The 18,211-nt window shown below is 39.8% G+C and overlaps 1 pseudogene; it reads right to left on the reverse strand.

The window, feature by feature from the left end:
* Positions 1-10,348: 10,348 nt before the first annotated feature.
* On the reverse strand, positions 10,349-13,575 carry LOC150068244 (putative gustatory receptor PTE01 pseudogene; annotated as a pseudogene).
* Positions 13,576-18,211: the final 4,636 nt, after the last annotated feature.

The raw sequence follows: 18,211 nt of genomic DNA on the forward strand, positions 1-18,211 counted from the left end.
CCCCCCAAATCTTGAGCCGGGCATCCTCCAGCTGGGAATCCTGAGCAAGACAGCACTGAGGGCCCCCCCCCACAGTCACAGACTCTCTGACAAAGCAGCAGGGAACTGAAGGGCTGACCAGCAGCCAAGATCCCTTCTGAGAATCAGAAAGGTGCAGCTCCGTCCTTGGAGCCCATGTCCTCAGCTGGGCCCCACCCCTGGGAACAGAGCAGACAGCTGCAGGCCCTGCTGAGAGCCCCTGGAAACTCCCAAACCCCAGATCCTTGGCCGGGGGCCTGCCCCTAGAAGCAGCACAGGAAAACCAACCATCTGCCAAGCACACTGAGACTGAAGCTAGCAGATCCATCCCACAGCCCACTGTGAGGCTACTGGTTGGGCTGAGAGCTAGTCGTGTAGCAGCACACAGCCTCTGGGAATGGACCGAATACCTGCAAAAACTGCAAACTCTGACCTAGTTAGCAGAGGAATCAATTTGGCCGAGAACCACAGGTATTCACATATTCCCAGAACCACGGTCCCAATCCAAGTAAACAATGCTACCTACTGACCACAGAGTGAACTAAACAACAGTTCTCAATGCTGAGGAGAGTGCAAAGAAGAATTATGACATACATAAATAATCAAAGTCCCACGCAAAGCCCAAAAGGTAACAAGAGCGAAGGGACGAGAGAGATGTCACCATCCCAAGAAATGACCCCTGAAGAGACACAAAACAGGACCCTATTCAAGGAGATGATTGTGAACATGACTAAGAGATTAAAACAGAACTCCAAAATCAATTCCAGGAACATAAGCAGGAAATCTCCAAAGAGCTCCTCAAATTCAAAAGAGAAATGGAAGAAAATATTAATACCCTCAAAGCAGACATGATCACCTCAGTGTCCACACTTCAAGCAAAAATGGAGGCATTAAGCAGCAGATTGACTGAGATGGAGAATAGAGCATCAGAAACAGAAGACAAAACACAAGAGCTGGAACAGAGAATCGCCACCTTGGAAAAATCAGTCAGAATCTACCAGAGAGAGCTCCAGGAATTGGCAGATGTAGCAAAGAAGTCTAATCTTCGTATAATAGGGATTATTAGGAGGGTGCCGAATTCCAGGACAAAGGTATGCAACCTTATTCACCAAAATCATAGCAGAGAACTTCCCCAACTTCAAAAGGGAAAATACTCACATTATTGAAGGTTTTAGGACCCCAAGCAGGCAAGATCCTAGAAGGAACTCACCTAGACATATCATAGTAAAGACATTAGACGCGAATACTAAGAAATCGATCTTAAATGCTGCAAAAACAAAGAATGAGCTATATTATAATGGGAAGAACATTTGAATTACATCAGATCTCTCCACGCAAACCCTAAATGCAAGAAAAGCTTGGAAAAACATCATTGATGTCCTGAAGACCAACAACTGCCAACCCAGACTGATATATACAGCAAAACAAGCATTTACATTTAAGGGAGAAACAAGAATATTTCACTCCAAAGAGAAGCTTTATGAATAGGTGCACACTAAACCAGCATTACAAAGAATACTAATTAATCGAGAACAGATGGTAGAACATCAAGAACCCCCATCAAGATCAAGAAGCAAACACCTATAATTCACTAAACACAAAAGGGGAAAAAAGAGAGAAATGAAACCCAGAAGTAAAAATAAATTACGACAATGGACACTGACCACTTCTCCATAATCTTCCTAAATGTGAATGGGCTGAACAATCTAATCAAAAGACACAGAGCAGCAGACTGGATTAAGAAACACCACCCATCTATATGTTGCCTCCAAGAGACCTACCTCACTGCCAAAGACAGAAACAAATTCCAAGTGAAAGGATGGAAATGAATTTTCCACTCCAATGCACCATGCAAAAAAGCAGGAGTAGCAATCTAAATCTCCGACAAAACTAACTCCTCAGTAAAATCAATACATAAGGATAGAGACGGCCATTATATTTTAGTAAAGGATACAATCCATGCCCATAATATTACAGTTATAAACATCTACTCCCGCAACACGGGAGCACCCAAATTCGTCAAAAAACTCTTTTAGAACTACAGAACAAGATAGACTCAGACACAATCATTGTGCATGACCTCAATACACCACTCTCAACAAATGACAGGTCAACTCAACAAAAGTTAAGCAAAGACACCATTGAATTAAATGACACCATAGCCCAGCTGGGCTTAACAGATATACACAGAATCTTCCACCCAATGGCGAAACTTTTTACATTTTTCTCAGCAGCACACGGCACACACTCCAAAATAGATCGTATAATAGTTCATACAGAATACTTAAGCAGATACAAGAGGTCTGATATAATCCCATCCATCCTATCAGACCACAGTGGAGTCAGACTAATTCTGAACAATGCAGTCAAAGTAAAAAAACATTCAATCACATGGAAACTGAACAACACACTTCTGAATAACCCCTGGGTAACAGATCAGATCAGAAATGAAATTAAGAACTTCCTTGAATGTAATGACAATCAAGAAACATCACAAAGGAACTTATGGGACACAGCAAAGGCAGTTCTAAGAGGCAAATTTATCGCACTGCGAGCGCATATTAAAAAGACAGAAGAAGAGCACGTAAATAACCTTAAAATAAAACTGAAACACCTAGAGGAGCAAGAAAAAGTTAATTCTAAAACAGCTAGAAGGACAGAAATAACAAAAATAAAATCAGAAATTTCAGAGATTGAAATAAGATCTACTATACACAAAATTGATAAATCAAAAAGTTGGTTGTTTGAAAGTGTCAACAAAATAGACAGACCCTTAGCAAGATTAATCAAAAAAAGGAAAGGGGAGACTCAAATAAACAAGATTAGAAACCCCATGGGAACAATCACAACTGATTTCCAAGAAATCCAGTCCATAATGAATAGGTATTACCAGGGCCTATATTCAAAGAAACAAGAAAATCTAGTAGAAATGGATGATTTCTTAAATAAATATAGGCTACCCACACTGAACAACAATGAGGTAAACAAATTGAACAGACCAATTTCTTACAATGAAATTGTGGAAGCAATCAGGGAAATGCCAACCAAAAAAAGCCCAGGTCCAGATGGATTCACTGCAGAATTCTACAAGACGTTTAAAGATGAAATAACACCTATACTCTTGAAACTCTTCTGAGAAACAGAAACAGAAGGAGAAATACCAAACTCATTTTATGAAGCTAATATTACTCTCATCCCCAAACCAGGGAAAGACCCAACAAAAAAGAAAACTACAGACCTATCTTCTCTTATGAACACAGACGCAAAACTCCTCAATAAAATATTAACCACAGAATCCAGAAACAAATTAAAAAAATCATACACTATGATCAAGTGGGCTTCATCCCACAGATGCAAGGCTGGTTTAACATTCACAAATCAATCAATGTAATACATCATATCAATAGAGTTAAGGATAAGAATCATATGATAATTTCTCTGGACGCGGAGAAGGCATTTGACAAAATACAGCATCCATTCATGTTGAAAGCACTAGAAAAAATAGGAATAAGAGGTACATTCCTCAAAATAGTGAAAGCCATATATGAAAAACCTACAGCCAATATTATACTAAATGGTGAAAGACTGGAACCATTCACCTTAAAATCAGGAACTAGACAGGGATGCCCACTCTCTCCACTTCTCTTCAATATAGTGCTGGAACCCTTAGACAGCGCAATAAGGCAAGAAAAGGACATCAAAGGGATCCACATAGGGAAAGAAGAAATTAAACTATCCTTATTTGCACTGACTTGAGTGACCAAACAAACTCCACTCCCAAACTTCTAGAATTAATAAACCACTTTAGCAAAGTGGCAGGATACAAAATCAATCTTCAGAAGTCAGTAGCCTTCTTGTACACCAACAATACATAAACAGAAGGTCAAATCAAGAAAATGATCCCATTCGCAATAGCCCTCAAAAGAATAAAATACTTAGGAATATACTTACCCAAAGATGTAAAGGAATTATTCAATGAAAAATATAAAAGCCTAATGAAAGAAATTAAAGAGGACACTAGGACATGGAAAGACATCCCATCCACATGGCTAGGGAGAATCAACACAGTGAAAATGGCTATACTGCCAAAATTTATATACAAATTTAATGCAAACCCCATCAAAATCCCAAAGACATTGCTTACGGAAATTGAAGATATAATCCAAGGATTCATATGGAATAAAAAAAGACCTACAATAGCCAAAACAATTCTAGGCAAAAAGAGCAATGCTGGTGGTATTACAAAACCAAACTTCAAACTCTACTATAGAGCCATAATAACAAAAACTGTTGGTACTGGCACAAAATCAGACCAGAAGATCAGGGAACAGAATAGAAGACCCAGAAATAGAACCACATAACTATAGGCAACTTGTATTTGACAAAGGAGCCAAAGATATATACAACGGAACAAACACAGTCTATTCAATTATTGGTGCTGGCAAAACTGGCCAGCCACATGCAGAAAACTAAAAATTAACCCTAGCATTTCGCCATGCACAAGCATTAATTCAAAGTGGATCAAAGACCTCAACGTCAGACTGGAAACCATGAAACTGCTACATGATAAAGTAGGAGAGACACTGGAACTCATAGGCACAGGCAAAAGATTCCTGAACAGAATCCCATGGTCACAACAGATTGGAGAGAGACTCGATAAATGGGACTATCTAAAAATAAAAAGTTTCTGTACAGATAAAAGCATAGTTGCAAAAGTAGAGAGACAGCCAACCAACTGGGAAAAGATATTCACCAACAATACATCTCACAAATGCTTAACATCCAGTATCTACAGGGAACTCAAGAAAGTAATCCCCCGAAAACCCAATAAATCATTCACTAAATGGGCAAGAGAACTAAAGCGAGACCTATCAGAAGAAGAGATTACAATGGCAGAAAAACATATGAGAAAATGTTCATCATCTATGGTCATAAAGGAAATGCAAATAAAAACAACCCTAAGATACCACCTTACGCAACAAGAATGGCCAAGATTTTGAACTCAGACAATTACAGTTGCTGGCGGGGTTGTGGAGAAAAAGGAACCCTACTGCACTGCTGGTGGGATTTTAAACTAGTTCAGCCACTCTGGAAAGCAGTGTGGAGGTTCCTTAAAGAACTGAAAATAGACCTTCCCTATGATCCCGCCATACCACTTCTGGGCATCTATCCTGAACAGCATGACCCAGGATACTATAAAGACACCTGCTCAGCTATGTTCATCTCTGCACTATTCAGAAAAGCCAGGCGATGGAAACAATCCAGATGCCCTACTGCAGATGAATGGATACAGAAAATGTGGTATATATACACAATGGAATTCTACATAGCCAACAGACAAGATAAAATAATGGCATTCACAGGGAAGTGGATGAATCTAGAGCGAATCATGTTGAGTGAGACAAGTCAAGGCCTAAGGAACAAAGGTCGCATGGTATGCGGTTATGAAATCCAAACATTACAAGAGCGAGGACTCAGTAACTGCATACCCAAAGCTATGGACATGGTAATGGAAATACAAACATAACTATATAGACATAAATTCTTTCACTGGGCTTTTCAAACCATAGTGTGTCTGGTTTTACTTCTCAACGTTTTTGATCCAATAAAATGGAGTCTGAATTTTTGTATTGAACATCCTCCTGCGTTGTTCTATCTGCAAAGGATTGTTCTGTCTAAAAAGGGTCTTTTATTCATCCATGTGCAACTTCAAGTATCTGATTTTATTTCTTTGCAGTCCTTGATCCACTATAGTGGAGATTGAATTTTTGCGTTGAACTTCCTTCTGCTTTGATGACGTGCTAAGAATTGTTCGGTCTGAACTGCATATATTAATCTTCCCTATACAACTTCAGTGCATCTGCTTTCTCTTATTCAAAGTCTTTGATCCAGTATAATGGAGACTGGATATTTGCGTTGAACTTTGTCCGAATGGATCTATCTGCTAAGAATTTTTCGGTCTAAACGTTGTCTTTTATTCTTGCATATACACTTCGATGAATCTGGTTTTACTATGAGTTCTTTGATCCAGTGTAATGGAGACGTGATTTTTCAGTTGAGCTTGGTGCTGTAGTGTTCTATATCTTAAGAATTATTCTGTCTAAACGGAGGTTTTTATTCTTCCATATGCAACTTGAGTGTGTCTCATCTTATTTCTTCATGGTCTTTGATCCAGTAAAATGGACATGGGATTTTCAGTTGCACTTCATTCTGCATTTTTCTGTCTACTAAGAATTCTGTCTAAACGGGATCTTTAGTTTTCCAAATTCAACTTTAGTGTATCTGCTTTTACCTCTTCGAGGTATTTGACCCAGTATAATTTAGACTGGATTATTGCCTTGAACTTTCACATGGATTGTCCTATCTGCTAAATATTGTTCATTCTAAACCTGGTCTTTTATTCCCCCCATATGCAACTTCAGTGTGTCTGGTTTTACTTTTTCGAGGTCTTCGATCCAGTAAATGGGAGACTAGATTTTTGCCTTGAACTACCTCCTGCATTGTTCTACCTGCTAGGATTTGGTCTGTCGAAGCGTAGTCTTTTATTCCGCCCGGTGCAACTTCAGTGTGTGTGCTTTTACTTCTTCCAGGTCGTTGATCCAGTATAACGGAAACTGGATTTTTGCGTCGAACTTCCTCTGGCATTGTTCTTTCTGCTAAGAATTGTTCGGTCTCAACTCGGTCATTTATTTATCCATGTGCCACTTCAGTGTTTCTGCTTTTACCTCTTTGACGTCCTTGATCTAGTATTATGGATACCTGATTTTTGTATTGAACTTTGTGTTGCATTGTTCTATCTGCAAAGAATTGCACTGTCTAAACCGTGTCGTTTATTCTTCCCTCTCAACTTTAGTGTATCTGCTTTTACTCATTTGAGATCTTTGATCCGGTATAATGAAGACTGTTTTTGTGCGTTGAACTTCCTCCTGCATTGTTCTACCTTCTAAGTATTGTTCTGTCTAAACAGGGTCTTTTATTCTTCCCTATGCAACTTCAGTATATTTTATTTTACTTCTTTGAGTCCTTTTATCCAGTATAATTTAGACTGAATTTTTGCATTGATCTTTGTCCTGCATTATTCTGTCTGCTCGGAATTGTTCTAAGTGGAGATTTTTATTCGTTCCTGTGCAACTTCAGTGTAACTGCTTTTACTACTTTGAGGTATTTATCCAGTATAATGTAGACTGAATTTTTGCATTGATCTTTGTCCTGCATTGTTCTATCTGCTAGGAATTGTTCTGATTAAACGGAGTTTTTAATTCGTCCCTGTGCAACTTCATTGTACCTACTTTCACTTAATTGAGGCCTTTGATCCAGTATAGTGGAGACTGAATTTTTGTATTCAACTTCTCCCTGCATTGTTCTATCTGTTAAGAATTGCTCGATCTACACTAGTACACTGTTGGTGGGAGTGCAATCTCGTTCAACCACTATGGAAAGCAGTGTGGCAGTGCCTCAAAAGGCTAAACATAGAACTCCCCTATGACCCAGCAATCCCACTACTTGGCATTTACCCAACCATCCAGAAACAAGGACATACTAAATCCACTAGCACAACAATGTTCATTGCAGCACTATTCACCATAGCAAAGATATGGAACCAACCTAGATGTCCCTCAGTTGATGAGTGGATCAACAAGTTGTGGTATTTGTACACAATGGAATTCTATGCTGCTGTCAGAAAGAATGACATCGCCCCATTTGTTAGGAAATGGAAAGACTTAGAAAAAATCATATTAAGTGAAGTAAGCCAGACTCAAAGGAACTTAGGCTCAATGGTTTCCCTCATTTGTCATAATCAGTAGAAACCTTGGGCTCTACTAGCAGAAATCTGCAAAAGAGCAAAATCTTGATACATAAGGCCATATAATGTGAAGCTAATTGAAAGGACCTCCAGGATATTGAAACAAAAGCCATATAATGAATGATTGTTGTCCTTAATGTACTATGTTGTCTCTCATCTCCTTTGCTGTCCCTTGGTTATCTCATATTGGTATAGTATCTCACTTTGTTATCTGATATATTGAATTTATTTGTATTTGGATATTTGAAATTTGATAGGGAAGGGGGAAAACCAAGATGGGTGGGAGGTGTGGGGGAGGGAGAGAAATGGGTACCAAGACACGTGAAAGGGTATCAATGTATGGGAACTAATGCACCTTCTATCTGGCAAATATCATGTAACCCTTTTACTAATTACAATAAAAATATTAAAAAAAGAAAAAGAAATGAATTCAACTATCAAAGATGAAATCTATATTCAGATAAAATATACTGGATTAATTTGAGAAAGGATGAAATATATCAAAATAAATATTGACTATCTTTAAAAAAAAAGAATTGCTTGATCTAAACGGGGGCAACTTCAGTTTGTCTGGTTTTACTTCTCAACGTTTTGAATCCAGTATAATGGAATCTGAATTTTTGCATTGAACATCCTCCTACATTGTTCTATATGCAACTTCAGTTTGTCTGGTTTTACTTCTCAACGTTTTGAATCCAGTATAATGGAATCTGAATTTTTGCATTGAACACCCTCCTACATTGTTCTATCTGCAAAGGATTTTTCTGTCTAAAAAGGGTTTTTTATTCATCCATATGCAACTTCAAGTATCTGATTTTATTTCCTTGCAGTCTTTGATCCACTATAGTGGAGACTGAATTTTTGCCTTGAACTTACTTCTGCACTGATGATCTGCTAAGAATTGTTCTGTCTAAACTGCATCTGTCTCAAACTGTCTAAAATTGTTCTGCCTAAACTGTTTTGTCTAAAACTTCTGGGAATTCACAAAAAACAATATTTTCAGATTGTGACTTGTGTTCAGAAATGCTGTCCTGACTTACGTGGTGTTTACTCAAAAACAAAACCCAATTCCAGGAAAGTTTTATAATTTTTTTAAGAAAATAAGATAAACTTGATGGATGCTGAATTTATTTCCATTGGGATAATACTTTTCTACAAAGGGGTGGGATTGAACTAGTTTCTCTCTTTGTCCCTTCTTTCCTTGGGCCAGACCTTGGACTTGAACTGAGGTCCAGAGTGCTGTTCTTGAGCTTCCTTTTGCTCAAAATTGCTGCTCTACCACTCAAACCAAAGCTAAACCCGTTTCTTCATGGTTAATTGCAAATAAGGGTCAATGGACTTTTCTGCCCTGGTTGGCTTTGAACCACAATCCTCAGATCTCATCCTCCTGGGTAGCTAGAATTACAGCTGTGCGCCATCAGTACCCAGCTTCTCATTCTCTATTTTTGAAGACTAGATTGCAACTCAGTGTTATTGTACACTCTTAGACCCTTGCCTTCTATGGCTGTATGTCTCTATAGTAGAAGCAAATAGGAATTTGAGAGTGGAGCAACCAAAAGACAGAGTTCAAGACATTCAGGATATGTCACCATGGAGAATGATTTCAGACTATTTGGTACCAGGTGGTGACACTAACTTGCAGATACTTGAACAAGTATACATAGCTTTTGTTGCCCACTTAATTTTTCTAAAACATGTTCTTGTTTCAATAGGTGTCCAAGGAAGACAGAGTCAGATAATTTTACCCCAGTCTCAGAGTTCCATCTCCCAAGTCTCTCCGAGAATCCAGATCTGCAGCCCATCCTCTGTAGGATGTTTCTGTCTCTATTACTTGATCACTGTGCTCAGAAGTCTTCCTGAGTCTGCAGTGATCCCCAGGCAGTGAAGGGATTAAGATCTTGTCATAAACTTGCAGTTGGTGATTGAAATTCAAATGAGCACATTCACCTTTGTGGGAGAGGAATGGTCTAGGGGAGGCTATCGAAGCCTTCTTTTCTTCTTGGGGCATGCTTTCAATTCTTCACAGTCCTTCCATCCTCGAAGTGTTTTGACACTTCCTGGGTCCATAATTGTTGAAGGAATCTCTGATCATTCAGGTTTGCCCCAGACTTCAGGGTACTCTGTGGGCTTTGTTTTGTTTTTGCCAGTCTTGGGGCTTAAAGTCAGGGCCTGAGCACTTTGCCTGAGCTTCTTTTGCACTGGGATACCACTACCACTTGAGCCCCAACAGCACTTCCTGCTTTTTCAGAACCAAAGAATAGTACCCAGGTCTTCTGGCATGCTAGTCAAGCACAACTCCACCTGCTAAACTCTTGGCCCTAGCCTGTGCTTTTAGAGTATCTCTTTCTGAAAGAAAGCAGGGTGGGTTTGGGGGGTGGAAGTAAGGAAGGGTGGAAGAAAGGAAAACAAAAGTCCTCTGCTGCCAATTGCATAGAAAGTATAGAAAGTCCAGGATAAATGCATAATGAAGAAGTCTTAGAGGAAACTTGCTGTGACAATAATATAACTAATGAAATGAATAGTAACTTATTGTTGAAGGAATTCCTGAAATTCTACTGAGTTATGGCTGTCGAAATAGCACAGAATCTTTAAGCATTACAGGCAACACGTAACATTCACCTTACGGATTCTTGCTTACACAATGGGATGTATCTCTCTGAACTTTCGAAGAGAAATTCTCTCTGATCTTCTTGAGAATCTGTATCACGTCTTGCCTTTATTACCAGTACCACATGCACAGAAAAAAAAATCCAGAAGTTGTACTGTGGCTCAAGTGGTAGAGCTCTAGCCTAGAGTAAAAACACCAAGACAGTGCCCTGTCCCTGAGTAGAAGTCAGTAAGGCAAGATAAGCTAGTTTACACAGCTTATCTGGCTCTTTTTCTGGGTCTGTGTTGGATGTTCAGCAAAATGTAGGGGACATGGGAACGACGCACACAACCACCCACCCACTGTCCAGCACTGTAGGGGACAGGAAAGAGAAGCTGGGCTTAGCGGGGTCTGTGCTGCTGGCTCCAGAGCTAGTGATGTGATGAGCTGAGTGGGATGATGGGCAGTGTCCAGAAAACACCTGCTAGGTTGAACCCTCTAGGTGAAAACGGTGTGGTGAGGACACAGGTGTTCCCTTTAGATGTGTTAGGCCCCCAGAAGTGGTGCCATTGGCCATGGAAGTGCTCCTCTGTGTGTTCCTCCTCTTCCCTCTGCCTCTCCTCCTAGTGCTTTCACGGACAGGAAGTGCTGGTTTCTCCAGTAGCTCGGTGGTGAACTGCCTGGCTCCAGTGTGTCTCTACCACCTCACAGGCTGAAGCCCATACTGAGGGCCACAGCCTGTGTCCCCTGCCTTTCTACCAATCATAGATCTCATGGATATACTTAAATGTTTTAAACTCTTTTATTTACCAAATAATTTTAATGTTTTTATATTGCTGTCTCTATTTATTTGTGAATTTATTTCTTGGGCTCTGGTCCTGGTACTTAAAAAAGTGTATTAGGCTGTCCAAATCTAGGAAATAGTTTTTATCTACCAATACAGAATAGAATTCTTACAATATATTCTGGGAAATTCATATCACAGGGGATATCTGGTTAGGCCATAATACACACACACACACACACACACACACACACACACACAATCATTTTGTCTTTCTCTTTATCTCTCTTTCTCTGTCTTTGTGTCTTTGACACCTATGTCAGTGACATAGTGTACTTTTACTTGCTTCTAGTGTCACTTGCATTTTCCTCTTCTATCTTCAGGATTTTCTATCTGTCCTGTGAATTTCATAAAGTCAGTCTGGTTAGAAAAACTGTTTGAAAACATATTTTAATTATTCAGCAAAAAGGCAGGCTGGAGATGTAGTTGAAATCAGCAAACAAGAGCTGAACAAAGGGGATATAATGAGGAGATCCTGAATTTAAACCCTGGTATTAGACGGAAAACCCCACTGGTGTTCGCATTCCTTTCCATGTCAATCCATGAAGTTGTAATTGTGCCTAGATTTATCCTTAGAATAGCACAGATATAAGGATAAGGAAAGTACTACCTCTCTATATTCATAACTAGAAAGCTATACAAATAGTTTCTGTGCATGTGTGTCAATGGTGAGCATGCGACTATGAATGATACAGGAGTTTCTTCAATCTCCATGTGCGGGGCTGACAATATTTGGACCAAGCCGATGTCCCTTACTCTTGGTTTTTCTTCAAGTGAATTTTGGATGAAAACTCAACTTTCTGTCCAAGGAACCACTCAAATCCCTGTAGATTATGTAATGGATTGCTATTTCACTGCTTCCTCCAGCTTACTCAAGCATTACGAGACCCCCATATCATAGAGTTCATGTACCCAGAAAATCAAGAAGCCTAGAACCAAATGTAGGTGCCAGTGGATTAGGTTTGTCTATCCTCACGTAATTTCACTAGGAAACAAAATTTTTAATTTTCTTTGAAAGATATTATGGAAGAAAGGGAAGGGAGGAATTACACTGTCCCGAATGAAATGCACTCTTTACTTGAATTAGATAATGGTAGCCCATCTGCATATCACCTTTAAAATAACAAAATGCATTACAGGAAACAATTAGGAGACGAAGTTATAAGTCTAAAATAACTCAAAACCAAAGGGCAGGAAGCAGGATATCTTGCTACCAATTAGAAAGTTATGACTTCAAAGTCTGCTTATTAAGAAAAAAATGTCTGTTTCTGCCCAATTTTATTGAGCTAAATTGTCTATATTACAAACTTGCCACTCAATCCTTGCTAAAATCTTTGCTGGGCCCACCATCTGCAGACGTTCATCATTCTTTACAAAGTAACAATTTAAACATTAAAATCATACATTCCTCCTTTAGGAATCTATCCTGAATTAGCCAGGAGCTTTATAAGGATGGATTGTACTAATGAAACTAGAATAATCAGGTATTCAAACAGGTAGGATTTATCAGATTATATACTCAAGTTTGTTGCTTCTGCAAAACTACGTAACAAATAAACTTCCTACCTGCTGTTGTCAGCTCGTGGTTTGTACAACCTGCTCAGGGCACTTTTGAGGTCATTGTTCCTCAGGCTGTAGATGAAAGGGTTCAGGAGAGGAGTGACCACTGTGTACATTGCTGAGGACACAGAGCTGCCCCTGGGAGAATGTGACAGAGGTGACTCAAAGTAGACCCTCATTGAGGTCACAAATAATAAGCATACCACTGACAGGTGAGAGCCACATGTGGAGAAGGCTTTGTACTTCCCACTTGAAGATGACATTTTCAGCACTGAAGAAATAATCTTGTAATAGGAGAAAAGGATCCCTAAGATAGGAAGGAAACAGAAAATGTTACCAATAATGTATTTAAATAAATTATCAGTGAGTGTGAGGACAGTTCCAGGACTTGAGAGGGTCACAGAAGAAACTTGGGATTTCCACATCCTTGAAATCAGTCTTTTGTAATGCCATCCACACGTGCATCTGTACATCCAAGAAGCTGGTGACAAATGGTAGCAGAACCAAGGAGACACAGAGACGAGGGTTCATGCTGAGAGGGTAATTCAGGGGGTGACAGATGGCCACAAATCAGTCATAGGCAATCACACTAAGAAGCAAAACTTCCATACAACCAAAAGTAAGAAAAATAAAAGCCTGGATGAGTCAGCCCTCATAGGAGATGGCTCTGCTGTGAGTCTGGATGTCCACCTCCACCTTGGGGAGGGTGGTGGAGGTGAAGCCAATGTCGGCTAAGGAGAGGATGGAGAGGAAGAAGTACATGGGGGTGTGGAGGTGGGGATCAGAGGTGACGGCCAGGATGATGAGCAGATTTCTGAGCACAGTGATCAGGTGCATGGACAGAAAGAGTCCAAATAGCATGGGTTGTAGCTCGGGGTCCTCTGAGAATGCCAGGTGATAAAATTCTGAGATGTGTGTGTTAGATTGCACAGCTCTGCATTAATTGGAAACCTTCAATGAAAAGAGAGAGCAATACAAAATGAAGAAGTCAGAATTCCAGAATTATTTTGAACTCAAATATGCATAGATGATATTTACATTCTGTTCCACACTTTTCAGTTGTGACAAACACAATCATCCTAGATATTTTATGTCTCATATATTCCTATTTATATATTCATTGTACATACTCAACCATGTTAGAACATTATAGGCAGTGTTTTCTCATCAGAGAAAATACATATTATTCTTCATTACAGGGTAAGTCACAGCAGTAATTTCTTTTAATCTGTGAAATTCAGTTTCATCCAATGTGCGTGCAAGCTCCCAGAAGATTTCTGCATTGTTGTTTTTTCTCTCTCTCTCTCTCCCTTCCTCCAGTCCCTCCATATCCCCCCCTATCTCCCCATATGGATCCTAGTATTTTGACTGTGGGCTTGGGTAGAGGCCTTGAGGTTTTCCTGCCCAAAGGAAAGCTCAAACTTTTGAGTAAGAAACTCAACTTTTTGCTTCCTGGTAGCAAATTGGAGATGAGAGCTCACAGGTTTTGCTGCCTAGGCTGGCTTTGAACTTCTACCTACAGAGCTCAGCCTGTTAAGTAGCTAGGATTCCAGGTATGAAGCCCCAGGACTGGGACTGAAGTATACTTTAAAAAAACATGAATTCTTAAGTCTCCATCATATAAATAAATCAAGATCTCCGATATGATATCTGTTTCTTCCCGAAGTATTTTCTGGAATTGAGGAATCTGCTGACAATGTAGCAAGGGATTCCTGAGATTTAGGGGTAGGGGGTGTGGGAAAATAGGAGCCAGCATCAGCCCCCCCTCAATTCCTGAGCGGGGCATCCTCCAGCTGGGAATCCTGAGCAAGACACCACCGAGGGGCCCCACACATTCACAGACTCTGACAAAGCAGTGGAAACACAGCAGGGATCTGAAGCGCGGACCAGCACCCAAGCTCCCCTTCTGAGAACCAAAATTGCGCAGCTCTGCCCTTGGAGCCCACATCCCCAGCTGATCCCCGCCCCTGGGAACAGAGAGGTCTCCTGCTGGTCCTGCTGAGAGCCCCTGAATCTCTCAATCGCCAGACCCTTGGCTTGGGACCGTCCCTGGAAGCAGCACAGGAAAACGTCTGCCAACCATCCTCAGACAGAAGCTCGCAGAGCCATCCCATGGTCCACTTTGAGGCCACTGGTTGGGCTAAGAGCTAGTTGTGCAGCAACACATAAGTTTTATTCTAATACTTTCCAAACTTTGTACTCAAATACGCTACCTACTTACCCCCTGATCTCTCTCATTCTACTTTTCTATCTCTGGACCTCTGCTCATCTTTCAACCCTTATACTTCATGGATATACACTTGATGGCTGTTGAGCAACACTGTATAGCTAGGTGTTTAATTATTCTCTAGGCTCCGAGGGACTTAAAGACAATAGAGATTGGATTGAGAGGATTATTATTTTGGGTATAAGTCGCTTATCAGTGGATTATGAGACTGGTCGGTAACTGCACAAAAAGAAAGAGTGATAACACCAATCAAAACTTCTGAACATCTAGAGTCTGCCAGCTACAGAGGACTAGGTTGGTTATATCTGAAAAACTATAATCGTGTTTAGTATTAATCTTGCTCCCATTTTCAAATGGGCAGAACAAGAAACTCAAGAAAAATGTCAAAACAAGAAACAACATCCCCCACCCAATCTAAACAGAAAATGGAACTGTCCCTGGCAAACCTAGAGGAGAGTCTTCCAAGTGCTATACAAATGCAATTGATAAACATCATTAATGAAAAATGTGAAAATAGGGCCGGGAGTTTGGCCTAGTTGTTAAAGTGCTTGCCTACCATGCATGAAGACCCGGGTTTGATTCCTCGGTACCACATACATAGAAAAAAGCCGGAAGTGGTGCTCAGGCTCAAGTGGTAGAGCTCTAGCCTTGAGAAAGTCCAAAGACAGTGCTCAGGCCCTGAGCTCAAGCCCAAGACTGGCAAAAAAAAAGAAAAATGTGAAAATATAAAGAAAGAGATAAGGGAGAAGCCATAGCTAAACAAGAGGAAATCATAAACAAGGTGATAAGTGAAAAAGAAGAAGCCATAAAGGAGGTCATAATAAAGGTTTTTCAAAGAAAGATGGATGAATTCATAGAATCCACAAATAAAAGGGTGACCAAACTCCAGCAAATGTTCAAAGAAAATAAAGTTACTGAGCTAACCACTCAAATGGAAATCAAGGAGCTAATGAAATCCATACATGATCTAAAAGAAGAGATGCAAGGCATCAAAAAAGATCAATTAGAAGCAAGGGAGATGAAAAATAAAGTATATAGCTTTGATAGCAGGTTAGACAATGCAGAGGAGAGAATTTCCGGGGCTGAAGATAATTTAGTTCTTATAGAGAAAGAAAAGAAAATGAGTCAAATCAAGGAAATATGGGAGAGCGCTTCAGGAGGTCCAAGATACAATTAGAAAGCCTAATTCATGGCTAATTAGTATTCAGGAGGGCGTGGAGAAACAGGTCAATGGTATTGACCTTCAGGGAATACTCTCAGAGAATTTCCCAAATATCCAGAAGGGCAGGCCCATCCAGATACAAGAAGCTTTTAGAACCCCAAACAGACCTGACCAGAAAAGCACATCCCACCGCCACATCGTAATCTGAACTGGATCAATAGAAACCAAAAAAAGGATCCTAAAGGCAGCCAGGGAAAAGGGTTCAGTAACCTATAAAGGAAACCAATCAGAATAACCCCAGATTTCTCAGCAGATACCATGCAAGAAAGAAGTGACTGCAAGCATATATGTCATGCACTTAAGTCAAATAACTACCAACCAAGAATCCTGTACCCAGCCAAGCTCTCATTCATAACTGAGGGAACAATAAAAACATTCCATTCCAGGGAAAAGCTGCAACAATATGTCGCAACAAAACCAACACTACAGAGAATTCTGAAAGATGTTCTATACATAGAAAACCAAAATAAATGCAATATAGGGAAAGAAATGGCACCTAAACTACATACCACCTAAGGACCACAAGAACTGTGAAGACACAGGCCCAAATAAAAGCTTTTAAAAATGGTAGGACCTAATAAATATCTCTCAATCCTAACTCTCTATATCAATGGACTCAACTCTCCAATTAAATGGCATAGGCTGTCTAGTTGGATCAAAAAGCCAGAGCCATCGTTCTGCTGTCTTCAAGAGACACATCTTACCCAAAAAGACAAGCATCTTTGAAAGTGAGAGGTTGGAATAAACTCTATCAAGCTAACGGCCCCCATAAACAGGCTGGAGTTGCCATCCTCATATCAGATAAAATAGACTTCAAACCAAAATTAGTAAGAAAAGACAAAGAAGGTTACTACATACTACTAAAGGGATCTTTCCTCCAGGAAGACATAACAATCCTAAATATTTACACACCCAATCCCGGAGCTCCAAACTTCATCAAGCAAACTTTACTTACACTGAAACCATACATAGATCGAAATACAGTGATTGTCACTGACTTTAACACACCACTTTCACCTATGGACAGATCAACAAGGCAAAAACTCAACAGAGAAACCTTAGAACTGAACAACTATATAGAACAACTAGATCTAACAGACATCTGCAGAATATTCCACCCAGCAACGACACAATATACGTTTTTCTCAGCAGCACATGGAACGTTTTCCAAAATAGATCATATGCTGGCCATAAAACGAAACTGGACAGATTCAGAAACACAGAAATTATTCCATGCACACTCTCAGACCACAAAGGCATCAAACTGGAACTGAACACATATCTCCACCAACGAAAACCCTGTAACTCATGGAGACTGAACAACACATTGTTGAATCACCAATGGGTCATCGAAGAGATCGGAACAGAAATCCAACAGTTTATGAAATTTAACAGTAAGGAGCACACAAAATACCAACTCCTTTGGGACACAGCAAAGGCAGTACTCAGAGGAAAATTTATAGCGCTGAGTGCCTACAACAACAAGTTGGAAAAATTGCAAACCAACAAGTTAATGTCTCACCTTAAGCTCCCGGAAAAAGAGCAACAAACCAACCCAAATCCCAGTAGAAGAGAGCAAATAATTAAAATCAAAGCAGAATTAAATGATTTGGAATCCAAAAAAACTATAGAAAGAATCAACAAAACAAGGAGTTGGTTCTTTGAAAGAATTAACAAAATTGACAAGCCGTTAGAAAATCTTACCAAAAAAAGAAGAGAGCATATCGAAATGAACAAAATCGCAGATGAAAATGGTAATATCACGAAAGAAATTACCAAGATCCAGAATATCATGAGGAAATAATTCTCAAACCTTTATGCCAACAAATTTGAGAATCTAGATGAAATGGATGAATTCCTAGCCAATATTAACATATCCACACAGAACCAAGAAGAACTAACCCAACTCAACAGACCTATTTCAAGCTCTGAAATAGAAATGGCAATTA

The sequence above is a fragment of the Megascapheus bottae genome, chromosome 1 (assembly GCF_031878675.1).
Source record: "Megascapheus bottae isolate mThoBot1 chromosome 1, mThoBot2.hap1, whole genome shotgun sequence".
NCBI lineage: Eukaryota > Metazoa > Chordata > Mammalia > Rodentia > Geomyidae > Megascapheus > Megascapheus bottae.